This window comes from Canis aureus, chromosome 25, assembly GCF_053574225.1.
Source record: "Canis aureus isolate CA01 chromosome 25, VMU_Caureus_v.1.0, whole genome shotgun sequence".
NCBI classification, from domain to species: Eukaryota; Metazoa; Chordata; class Mammalia; order Carnivora; family Canidae; genus Canis; species Canis aureus.
In genome coordinates, this window is record NC_135635.1 from 37,701,669 (window position 1) to 37,712,948 (window position 11,280).

The following is an 11,280-nucleotide window of genomic DNA, read 5'->3' on the forward strand; positions in this document are numbered from 1 at the left end:
TTGCTGCTTTAAGGATCTTCTCTTTATCTTTGGAATTTGCAAGCTTCACTATTAAATGGCGAGGTGTTGAGCAGTTTTTATTGATTTTAGGGGGGGATCTCTCTATTTCCTGGATCTGAATGCCTGTTTCCCTTCCCAGATTAGGACAGTTTTCACCTATGATTTGTTGAAATACATATTCTGGCCCTCTGGCCCTTTCGGCACCCTCGAAACCCCAATTAAACGTAGGTTTTTCTTCCTCAGGCTGTCGTTTATTTCCCTTAATCTATCCTCATGGTCTTTTAATTGTTTGTCTCTTTTTTCCTCAGTTTCCCTCTTTGCCATCAACTTGTCTTCTATGTCACTCACTCGTTCTTCCACCTCGTTAACCCTCGTCGTTAGGACTTGTAGTTTGGATTGCATCTCATTCAATTGGTTTTTAATTTCTGCCTGATTAGATCTAAATTCTGCAGTCATGAAGTCTCTTGAGTCCTTTATGCTTTTTTCTAGAGCCACCAGTAGCTGTATAATAGTGCTTCTGAATTGGCTTTCTGACATTGAATTGTAATCCAGATTCTGTAACTCTGTGGGAGAGAAGACTGTTTCTGATTCTCTCTTTTGAGGTGAGGTTTTCCTTCTAGTCATTTTGCTCAGTGCAGAGTGGCCAAAAACAAGTTATATTGGGAAAAGGAGAAAAAGAGAGAAGAGAAAGAAGGAAAGAAAAGAGAAAAAGAAAAAAAGAAAAAAGGAAGAAAGAAAAAAAGAAAAAAAGAGAAAGAAAAAGAAAGAAAGGGAAGAAAGGGTGGGGGAAGCAAACAGAAATCAAAAAGCCAAAAGAAAAAAAAAAAAAAACCACGGGGGCACGGGGGAGTATCTTCTGCTTCTGTGTACTTTAAGTCCCTTGGCTTCCCCTGACACTTGTCCGTCTAGCTGGTCTTCTGGGGGAGGGGCCTGTTGTGCTGATTTTCAGGTGTTAGCACTTGGGGGAGCTGCTCTGCCCCCTCCTGGTGCAGGGCTCAGTGGGGGTTGTTTACCCCGTGAGGCCGCAGGAGGAACAACCCCAGTGGTTGCTGCAGATCTGGAAACCTAGATTCAGTTCCCACAGGAACTACCCTGTCTGCAGGGCCTGGAGGCTCCGGGCGGGGCCGCTGATCTGCTCAGCTCGGGGCAGGAGTGTCCTCGCGATCCTGCGCCCTCCCGGCCTCTGCCTGTCCCGGGGGAGGCCGGATCCTGGGCTGTGTCCCGGCGCCCTGTGCTCCGGGGTCTGAGCTGTTGGATTCGCGCTCCCGCCCCGCAGCCCCCTCTGCGGAGCCGCCCCCGAGCCCCCCGAGCTGCTCCGGGTCCCCCAGGCGCGCTGCAGCCCTTAGGGAGCTCGGCGCACTCTCCCGGGGCGCAGGTGCCTGTTAGTGTCCCCGGGAGCCCGAGGGCATCCCCGCCCTCCTGGGTCCTGCTCCACCTCCCCGCGAGCCCCTTTCCGCCCGGGAAGGTTGGTGCAGCTCCTGCTCCTCCGGGACGGGGCTCTCCTGTCCTGGGGACACTCGCCCCGGCCTCAGCCCGGCTCCTCGCGGGGCCCCTCCCCCTTGGAGGCCTTTTGTTTCTTTATTTCTTTTTCCCCGTCTTCCTACCTCGATAGAAGCGCGAACTCTTCTCACTGTAGCATTCCAGCTGTTCTCTCTTTAATTCTCAGGCCGAATTCGTAGATTTTCAGGATGACTTGAAGGTTATCTAGGTAATTTGGTGGGGACAGGTGACTTGGGGACCCTACTCTTCTGCCATCTTGCCCCGCCTCCTCTCTTAAAAATCTCTTAAAACTCACAAGAAAACAAACAACTTCATTAAAAAATGGTCAATACACAAACCAATATGCTTATTCATTCTTCTTTCCACCTTGTTAACATAAAAAGGTAGCATAAACTCACTTTTTGTTTTCACACAATATATCTTAAACATGTTTCCATATCAATGGAGATTTTTGTCACAGCTTCACAGCATTATATTGTATGCATGTCCCATATCTTATTAACCTGCTGCTTATTGATGTAAATTTGGGCTGTTTCCAGTCTTTTACTACTACAAACAGTATTGCAATGAATAATATTGAACATACAACATTGTGCAAGAGTGTTAATAAAATAGCAGACTGAATTCCTAGAAATAGAATTGCTGATTCAAATGAATTGTGCAGTTATAGGGTTTTTTGTGATTTAGTTTTGATAGATAGATGCTTTCTATATTGACAAATATTGCCACATACTAATTTTATGTCCAGATAATTTATTGATTCTTCTATTGTTTGATGTAGTTTCTTAATTGGTTCTCTTATATATTTGAGGTATAAATTATCTCATATGCAAATAATCATTTCACCTTTTCCTTTAATAATTAATATCTCTGTTGTATTTGCTGAAATGTGTAGAACAGAGTAGTAGAGATAGCTTTTTTGTCTTCTTTCTTCCTTATTGCAAATACATTAATGTTTTCTTATTAAGCATGATATCTGCTTTCAGGAAAAGACATATATATATATAGTTGTGGAATTAACCATTCATTACTCTTTTACTGAGTTTTTACAAAGAATGGATATCTTTCTCTCTCTTCCTACATCTGTGGAAATGAAATCAACTTGATCATGATATAAAATCAGTACTTGTTTGATGTGCTGTTGGATCACGTTTACTAACTTTTCACTTAAGACATGTTATCAATATTCCTGCATGAGATTCCTCACTACGCTATCTTTGCCAGATCTGGGTATCAGTGTTATACTCAGTTCATAAAAGGAAGTTTGAGTTTCTTGTTTTTCTGTACTCAGAAACAATTCACAAGTTTTTTGAGCATCTTAAGTAAAATAATTAAAGCAAAGTGCTCAGCACAATGCCTGGCACAAAGCACTTTGCAAATATTTGCCATCACCACCTTTCAGTGATTCTCAAATACACATCTTCTCACATCTGTGAAATCAGAGATGTGTTTTACAATCAGTAGTATATTAGAATTTAATTAGATGAGGGTTTTTTTTTTCTTGAAATAGTACCTTAGAGAATGGTGTCCTATCAATGATGTCTCAGAGGTGATAAAATGCAGTAATACTGCATTTTATTTAATGTCACTCTGCTTGTTGACATTAACATAGTAATTGTCATGCTCTGTATACTTCAAATTCGTATTTCACCCCTCCCCCCACCGTTGCCACCTTACTTGAGGCCCTCATTTTCTCTCACTGCAACACTGAAACAGCCTCCAGATTGGTCTTCTCATTGTCTACATTGCTCTCCTCCAGTATGTGTGCCAGCTTCCTACCAGAGTGCTCATGTGCCTCCCATGCCTAACTCATTTCTACACAGCTGCCTATGGAATGAAATCCAAATTCTTTGTTATGGCACTAGAAGCTCTAACTTCACTCTCTGGTTTTATCCCTAAACCCCTGCCAAGCTAAACTCCTTTTTTGTACTTACAGATTACCTAACATCCCATGTTGTTTCAAAACCCATTTCTCACCACACTGAACTATCTACTTAGAATATATTCTGCACGTGTCTGCATCAGCTGGGAATCCCTCTGGCAATAAATAACAGAAAAGCAACTAGTAGTTGCTTAAACAAATAGGAAAGTCCATAGGTTGACATTTCAAGGTTGATACAATTGCCCAATAATTCTGGCAGAGAACAAGGCCCTTTCTATCTTTTGTTCTTCCTTAGTAAGCAGACCTTCCTCATCCTCCTCCTGCTGCTTCATCATCTCAAGATGGTCACTGAATCTTCAAGCATCACATCCATTTTCCACACAGGAAGAATGAGGAAAAGCCTTCACTGTGGGACTACTGAAACTTTCTCTTTTTATTAGGAAAGCAAAAGTCTTCAATAGCCCACTCCCCAGAAGTTTTCCACTTATATGTCATTGGTCAGACTAGATCAAGCTAGACTCATAGCTTGAAGCTGGCTAAGGAGAAGGATATTACATGAATAAATAGCCAATGAGCAGTGCCTGCAATAGTCTGCTTGGCAAATATCTTCTCAATTTTTGAGACTGAGCTCAAGAATTTTATCTTAGGAATTTAGGAGATATATATATTCATCATTAAATGAATATTTATTAAACACCTAGTACATACCAGGTACTGTTGCATTCTAGGCTCTGACAATATAGCAATGAATGAAAACCTTCCCCTTGTGAAACCTCTTCTAATATTGACCTTTTGATCCAGTATGTCTACTTCTAGTAATTTACCTTACAGACTACTCTTCAAAAACGCAGATGCCCATTAATGCAATAACTAGAGTAACAAGAAAGAAACATTGAATATCAATATGGCATTGATTAATTACAATGTAAGTGTAATAAATCAAATATATCAAATCAATATATCTCTCTCAATATAGACATTTATGCTGACATGGATAGTTATCTTCAATATATATTTTAATGGAAAAAATGTAAAGTAAAATGTATACAATAGTAAAGCCACACTTTTGAAAGAAAATCCATAATAAAATTCATGTGGAATCTCAAGGGACCCTGAATAGCTAAAATGGTTTTGAAAAAAAGAATAAATTTGGAGGATCCACACTTCTTGATTTAAAAAATATTACAAAACTACAGTAATCAAAACAGTGTGGTCCTGGAATAAAGACAGACAAATAGATCAATGGAAGAGAATAGAGAACCCAAAAACAAATCCTCATATATATGATCAAATGGTCTTCAACAACAGTACCAAGACCACTCAAGAAGAAAAAGACAATCTCCTCAACAATTGATGTTTTAAAAACTGAATATCTAAATGCAAAAGAATGAGGTCGGATGCTTATCTTTTACAATATACAAAAATTAACACAAATTGGGTTAAAAAAATAAATGTAGGACCTAAAACTATAAAACTCCCAGAAGAAGAAAACAGAGAGGAAAAGCTTTATGACATTGTACATGGCAATGATTTTTTGGCTATGATACCAAAAGCACAGGCAACAAAAGCAAAAATAGACAATTGAGACTACATCAAACTTAAAAACTTTTGTACATCAAAGACATGATCAACAGAGTGAAATAAAATCTGTGGAATGGCAAAAAAATACTTAAATCATATATATTTGATTAGGGGTTAATATCTACATTAATATATAAAGAAATCCTACAACTCAACATTAAAAAAATCAAATAATCAGATTTGTTAAATGAGCAAAAAAAGCTTGAATAGACATTTCTCCAAAAATGATATACAAATGGCCAATAAACACACAAAAGATGTCAGCATCACTAACCATCAGAGAAATGCAAATCAAAACCATAATGATATATTATCTCATACTCATTAGGATGGCTACTATCAAAAACAAACAAAAATGAGGATGTGGAGAAACTGAAACTCTGTCCACTATTGGTGGCATTGTTAAAAAGTGCAACTGCTACAGAGAAGAGCCTACATAGCATGGTGTTCCTCAAACACTTAAACATAGAACTACTACATGGGGATGCCTGGGTGGCTCAGCGGTTGAGCATCTGCCTTCGGCTCAGGTCCTGATCCTGCGTTTTGGGATCGAATCCCGCATCAGGCTCCTTGCAGGGAGCCTGCTCCTCCTTCTGCCTGTGTCTCTGCCTCTCTCTCTGTGTCTCTCATGAATAAATAAATAAAATCTTAAAAAAAAAAACTACTATATGATCCAGCAATCTCACTTTTGAGTGTGTGTGTGTGTGTATATATATATATATAAAGACCGCAGAATAGTTACCAAAAATTAAAATACATTAGCAATCTACACCATACTTTTTAATTACATGGAAAAATTACATCATTTTATCTAATTAATTAATAGAGTTATTTGTAATTACTGCTCTTTTTGGGATCCTGGACCCAATTTTAATGGGGAGGGCATGGTCCAGCACATACAACAAGCAGGTGTCCAGGTACCAGCTGAGTGTCCTACAATTCAACAATTTCTAGTAGTATTATAGAGCATCAGGCTCCACAGGTTAAGGGCTCAGTCCTGCAAGGTTGCTCCATCATCACCTTTTCAGAGCCTGGTTGCAAGCCGAGGCTGTTACCTAAGCTTCTGACTACATTGAAGGTTCCAATGGCTTCCTCATTGGGTTAGATTAATTTACTAGAGCAGCTCACAGAATTCAGAAAAACATTTTACTTGCTAGATTACTGGTTTACTATCAAAGGATATAACTCAGGAACAGCCAAATGGAAAAGATGCATGGAGCAAGGTATGTAGCGAGGGACATGGAGTTTCCATGCCCTCTCTGAGTGCACTGTCCTCTTGGCACCTCCACATGTTTACAAATCAGAAGCTCTCCCACCCAGTCCTCCTGGTTGTTGTCTTTTTTATGGAGGCTTCATTTCATAGTCACAGTTGATTAAACCATTCATTGGCCATTGGTGAATGATTCAACTTTCAGCCCCTCTCTCTTCACCAAGTGTCAGGGGATGGGGGTAGGGCACTGAAAGTTCCAGTGCTCTAATCACATGGTTAGTTCTCCTGGCAACCAGCCCCCTATCCTTAGCTGGGGTTTAAAAGTAATCTCATAAACATAATAAGAAACACATTTGTCTCTTCTCAACACTTAGGAAACTCCAAGGGTTTGGGGAGGAGCCATGGACCAAATATAAATGTGAAATACATATTTGGTCATTTGCATGAACAAATATATATTTCTCTTATAAATCATAATATTGCATTTACCAAAAGCTGAAAACTAGAAAAGTAGAATTTTATACACACACAGTTATTAAAGGAATACTATCTTTTTCATGCCCTTTGTTTTGTAAATAACATGACTTTACCTCCAAATTATACTGCATTATTTCAAATTAAGTAATAGGAAACTACATATATGTAGCTTGCCATGAAAACACATGAATTATAAAAACAATGACTTTTAAAACTTAACAGTTTTTAATAATATCTTACAAAATATATTTCATTATTTATTTCTTACACATTGCTATAGTACTACTAGAAATTGTGGGATAAATAACCCGCAATTCAACTAATAGTTAAATAACCTTTTGGCATGACAGAAAACCAAATAAATTAGAATATCTAGAGCTCTTAGATCATTACTCAGCTCATCCATCTAGTATGTACTATGTAATTTCTAGCTATCATCACTATTGTTGTTAGTATCGTCATTAACATCTAAGTAATTAAAGCTTGACAAATAACTTCACCTTTCCTATTCTTAAAATCTGACTCCAGTGTTTTCTCCTAGACTAGGTATAACTCTCTAAAAATGGGATCCCTGGGTGGCGCAGCGGTTTGGCGCCTGCCTTTGGCCCAGGGTGCGATCCTGGAGTCCCGGGATTGAATCCCATGTCGGGCTCCCGGTGCATGGAGGCTGCTTCTCCCTCTGCCTGTGTCTCTGCCTCTCTCTCTCTCTCTCTCTCTCTGTGTGACTATCATGAATAAATAAAAATTTTAAAAAAATAAATAAAATAAAATAAAATAAAATAAAATAAAATAAAATAAAATAAAATAAAAGTTCTGGGGTGACTGGGTGGCTCAGTCAGTTAAGCATCTGACTCTTGATTTTAGCTCAAGGTCATGAGATTGAGCCCTGCGTAGGGTCTGCACTGGGAGCCAAGCCTGCTTAAGATTTTCTCTCTCCTCAGCCCCTCCCCCGCCCTCTCATAAATAAATAAATAAATAAATAAATAAATAAATAAATAAATAAATAAATAAATAAAATGAAGTTTCTGACTCTTAAAAGCTCCACAGTGAACATGAGACCCTCAGAGAACAAAGTGGATTCATATGGTGAAGCGATGAAATAATCCTGTGTGTCAGTGTACACAGGTGCCCTCACATATGCACAGAATTTTTCAATCACCAAAGGAAAATTTACCCTGCAACCTATCCCCTACCTTGCTTCATATTCAAAAATAAACCGCGGGGATCCCTGGGTGGCGCAGCGGTTTAGCACCTGCCTTTGGCCCAGGGCGCGATCCTGGAGACCCGGGATCGAATACCACGTCCGGCTCCAGGTGCATGGAGGCTGCTTCTCCCTCTGCCTGTGTCTCTGCCTCTCTCTCTCTCTCTCTGTGACTATCATAATAAATAAAAAAATAATAATAAACTGCATATAGTTAAAGATAAAATATCAACTACAAATACTTAAATTAGAAAAACAATATAGCAGATTTTTTGCAATTTTGGGGTGCAAAAAGACTTCCTAATCAGAAAATAAAACCCTTAGACAAGCCCTTACAGCCTTCCTATAAGTTAGGAAGGACAATGATGCAGTACATCACTAGCAATCATATACATATAAAAGAAAAGAAATCTATAATGCACCACTCCCTACCAGATTGGGAAATTTTTCAAAGATGTAGAAAGGTAGTTTTGGGCATTACTGGTAGATGATAATTAGCAGAGTCTTTTTAGAAGGTGAATGTGACAGTATCCCTACAAAGTTTTAAAGGTATGTGCTCATTGACTTAGCAAATTCACTACAGATTCGTCATACAAAAAATACTTCTACGTGCCCAAAAGTACTGTAAAGACAGTCACTGAGTTGCATTGTTTGTAATAAGTCACTTTAGTTCAGGCACTCACTCCTCTGTATGGCAATGTAGAATCTAGTAAAACAAATTACATGTGATGTCAGTACTCTTTAGAAGCAGAAAGGAACAAGTGGACTTTAAAAGATAAAACATTAAGCTTTTTGATAATTTTGAGAAACTAGGGCAAGCATATCGTTTGAATAGAAACAATCTGAGAGTTCATTTTGCTTTTTATCTTTGTACATTCAAATATTTTTCTCATCAAAAATTAAGAGAGAGGGATACCTGGGTGGCTCAGCGGTTGAGCTCCTGCCTTTGGCTCAGGTCCCGATCCCAGAATCCAGGGATCCTGTACCACATCAGGCTCCCCACAAGGAGCCTGCTTCTCCCTCTGCCTATGTCTCTGCCTCACTCTGTGTTTCTCATGAATAAATAAAATCTTTTTAAAAATTAAGGAAGTAGCATAAATGAGAAACAATCAAATCTTTAAGACCATCTCTGGAGATACATATGGTCTGAACTCCCAAGTTCTCCTCAAGGTACTGGCGCTGAATACACCCTCTGATAGAGTGAATATAGTATGCCATTCATTAAGCTTCCTGACCCTGAATGTGGTTAACATGTAACTGGCTGAAATGTCCTTGATTTCATTGTCAGGGGCTACACTATCCTGAACATTCTCTTCACCTAGACAAAGTAAACCAGGTCTAACAATTGTTACCACTGGAGAAGCCATATTCAGTCCCAGCAAGCACTATACCAATACATGGAAACATTTTTTTTTCTATGTATTTCTGTTGGAACCCATCTACCTCCTAATCCTATTTTTTCTCAATTCCCAAATAATCCTCCCTTGTTCTTAAGGGCATGAGTTTTCCCGCATTTTACACCCTTACTTTCTTTTTGAGAAACGGCCTTTCTTCTTTCCCCTACTTTCTTTCCTATCTTATGCTTTTACCTCAATTTTTTAACACTAAATATTTGTGAACTACTTCAAAATTCTAGAAAACTTGTTCTCTTTTCTATCAAGGATGTGTTACTCAGGTCCCCTAACTCTCTTTATTTGGATACCATCCTAGACCAAAGCCCAGAGCCCTTCTTCAATCATTAAGATTCAAAAGATAGGGACGCCTGGGTGGCTAACTGGTTGAGCGCCTGCCTTTCACTCAGGTCATGATCCCCGGGGTCCTAGGATCGAGTCCCACAGTGGGCCTCCTGCAGGGACCCTGCTTCTCCCTCTGCCTATGTCTCTCCCTCTCTCTGTGTCTCTCATGAATAAATAAATAAAATTTTAAAAAATATATTCAAATATAAATATCCATTTTCACTGGTTCACTAAGGTTTGTAGTTTTGAAATCTCTTTTTCCACACAGCATCATGTGTAAAACCACCCCCCAGGAAGCTGAGAGTGCATATATCACCATCCCCATATTTATTGGCTAGGAAGCTGAAGGCTAGAAAATGAAAGGGAAGTCAACTGAGGGAAGTCAACTGAGTTACTTACCGCTGGGTCAGAAAGAGGACTCAGTGTCCTGACAACTGATGTAGTCACTTTTTCCCTAAGCTCACTTGTCTTCTTCCCAAGAAGAGAAAGCTCTATCTTGGATGAAGGGAGCATTTTTTGATAAAACTTACCTCTTTGTCTATGATTATATGGAAGTTGGTGCCATTTCTCCTAAGGATAACTCCTCCACCTACTCAGTTACATCTGCCTCACACAGCTTCAGCCTCTCTCTTGGAATTATCACTTCTCTCTCCACAATACTCCACCTCTGCCCTTTCATTTGGCCCTCCCACTCAGCATTTAGAGAAGCAACATTTCATTTAAGTCTCTCTCTCTCCTCTAAAAGAAACTCGTCACCCAACATGTCTGCCAAGTACTGCCCTAGCAACCCCCTTCCCTTCAGATGAACTCCGTGAAATTGGCTCCAGTTGCTTGTTTTCCTCTCACTCCATGAGCTGCCATTGGGCTTCTGCTCAACACAGACACTGAAACTGCTGGATCCTGTTCTCCTTTTGCCTAAATCTAGGAGAAGGGAAAAAAAATGATAATTTAATATATTATTAGATTTCACTGTGGTATTTGACATGGATAGCCAGGGATTTAACAATAACAATGTTTACAGACCATCTTTGTAAGTTATAAGACAACAAATTAATGCTCTTAATGTTATTGATACCTCCTACTTTAAGTAACTAATCTTGTGACTAGGTTTTTAGTTATTTCTAGTTTCTTAAAAACACCTTGAGTTCTGTTATATTTTGAATCAGTACATTATAAAATCATGCAAATTAAAAATAAATAAATAAAATAAATGAATAAAATCATGCAAACTTTTGAATTTTTTTTTCTAATTCTGTGTGCCATTTATAGATGCCTTGGCATCAAGCACCAATCACCCTTACTAGTAAAAATCTTCTCCTGACTGTACTTTTCTTAAAAATGTGCTTGGGGGAATGGGGAGATAGAGATCCCATCCCATGTTTCTCTTTCTGTCTGTCTTTTCTTGTTCCATTAGGTGCACCTGCCCTTCATCTAGACCCTGGTGTTCCTTGAGGCTCTGTCCTAGGCTCTTTTCTCTTATCACCAACATATCCTACTTGGCTATTATCATCCATTTCCCTAGCATCAGCTTTCCCAACAAACTGATAAATCTCTAATCTATTTAAGTAGGCCAGCTTTCAGTAAACTAGTGGTGTTCCAATTGCTTTAACTTTAACCTGCACTAGCAAAATTTGTACGTTTTCATAGGACAGCTCACAATGGAACACTATAATCACATTTTCACAATGTATGA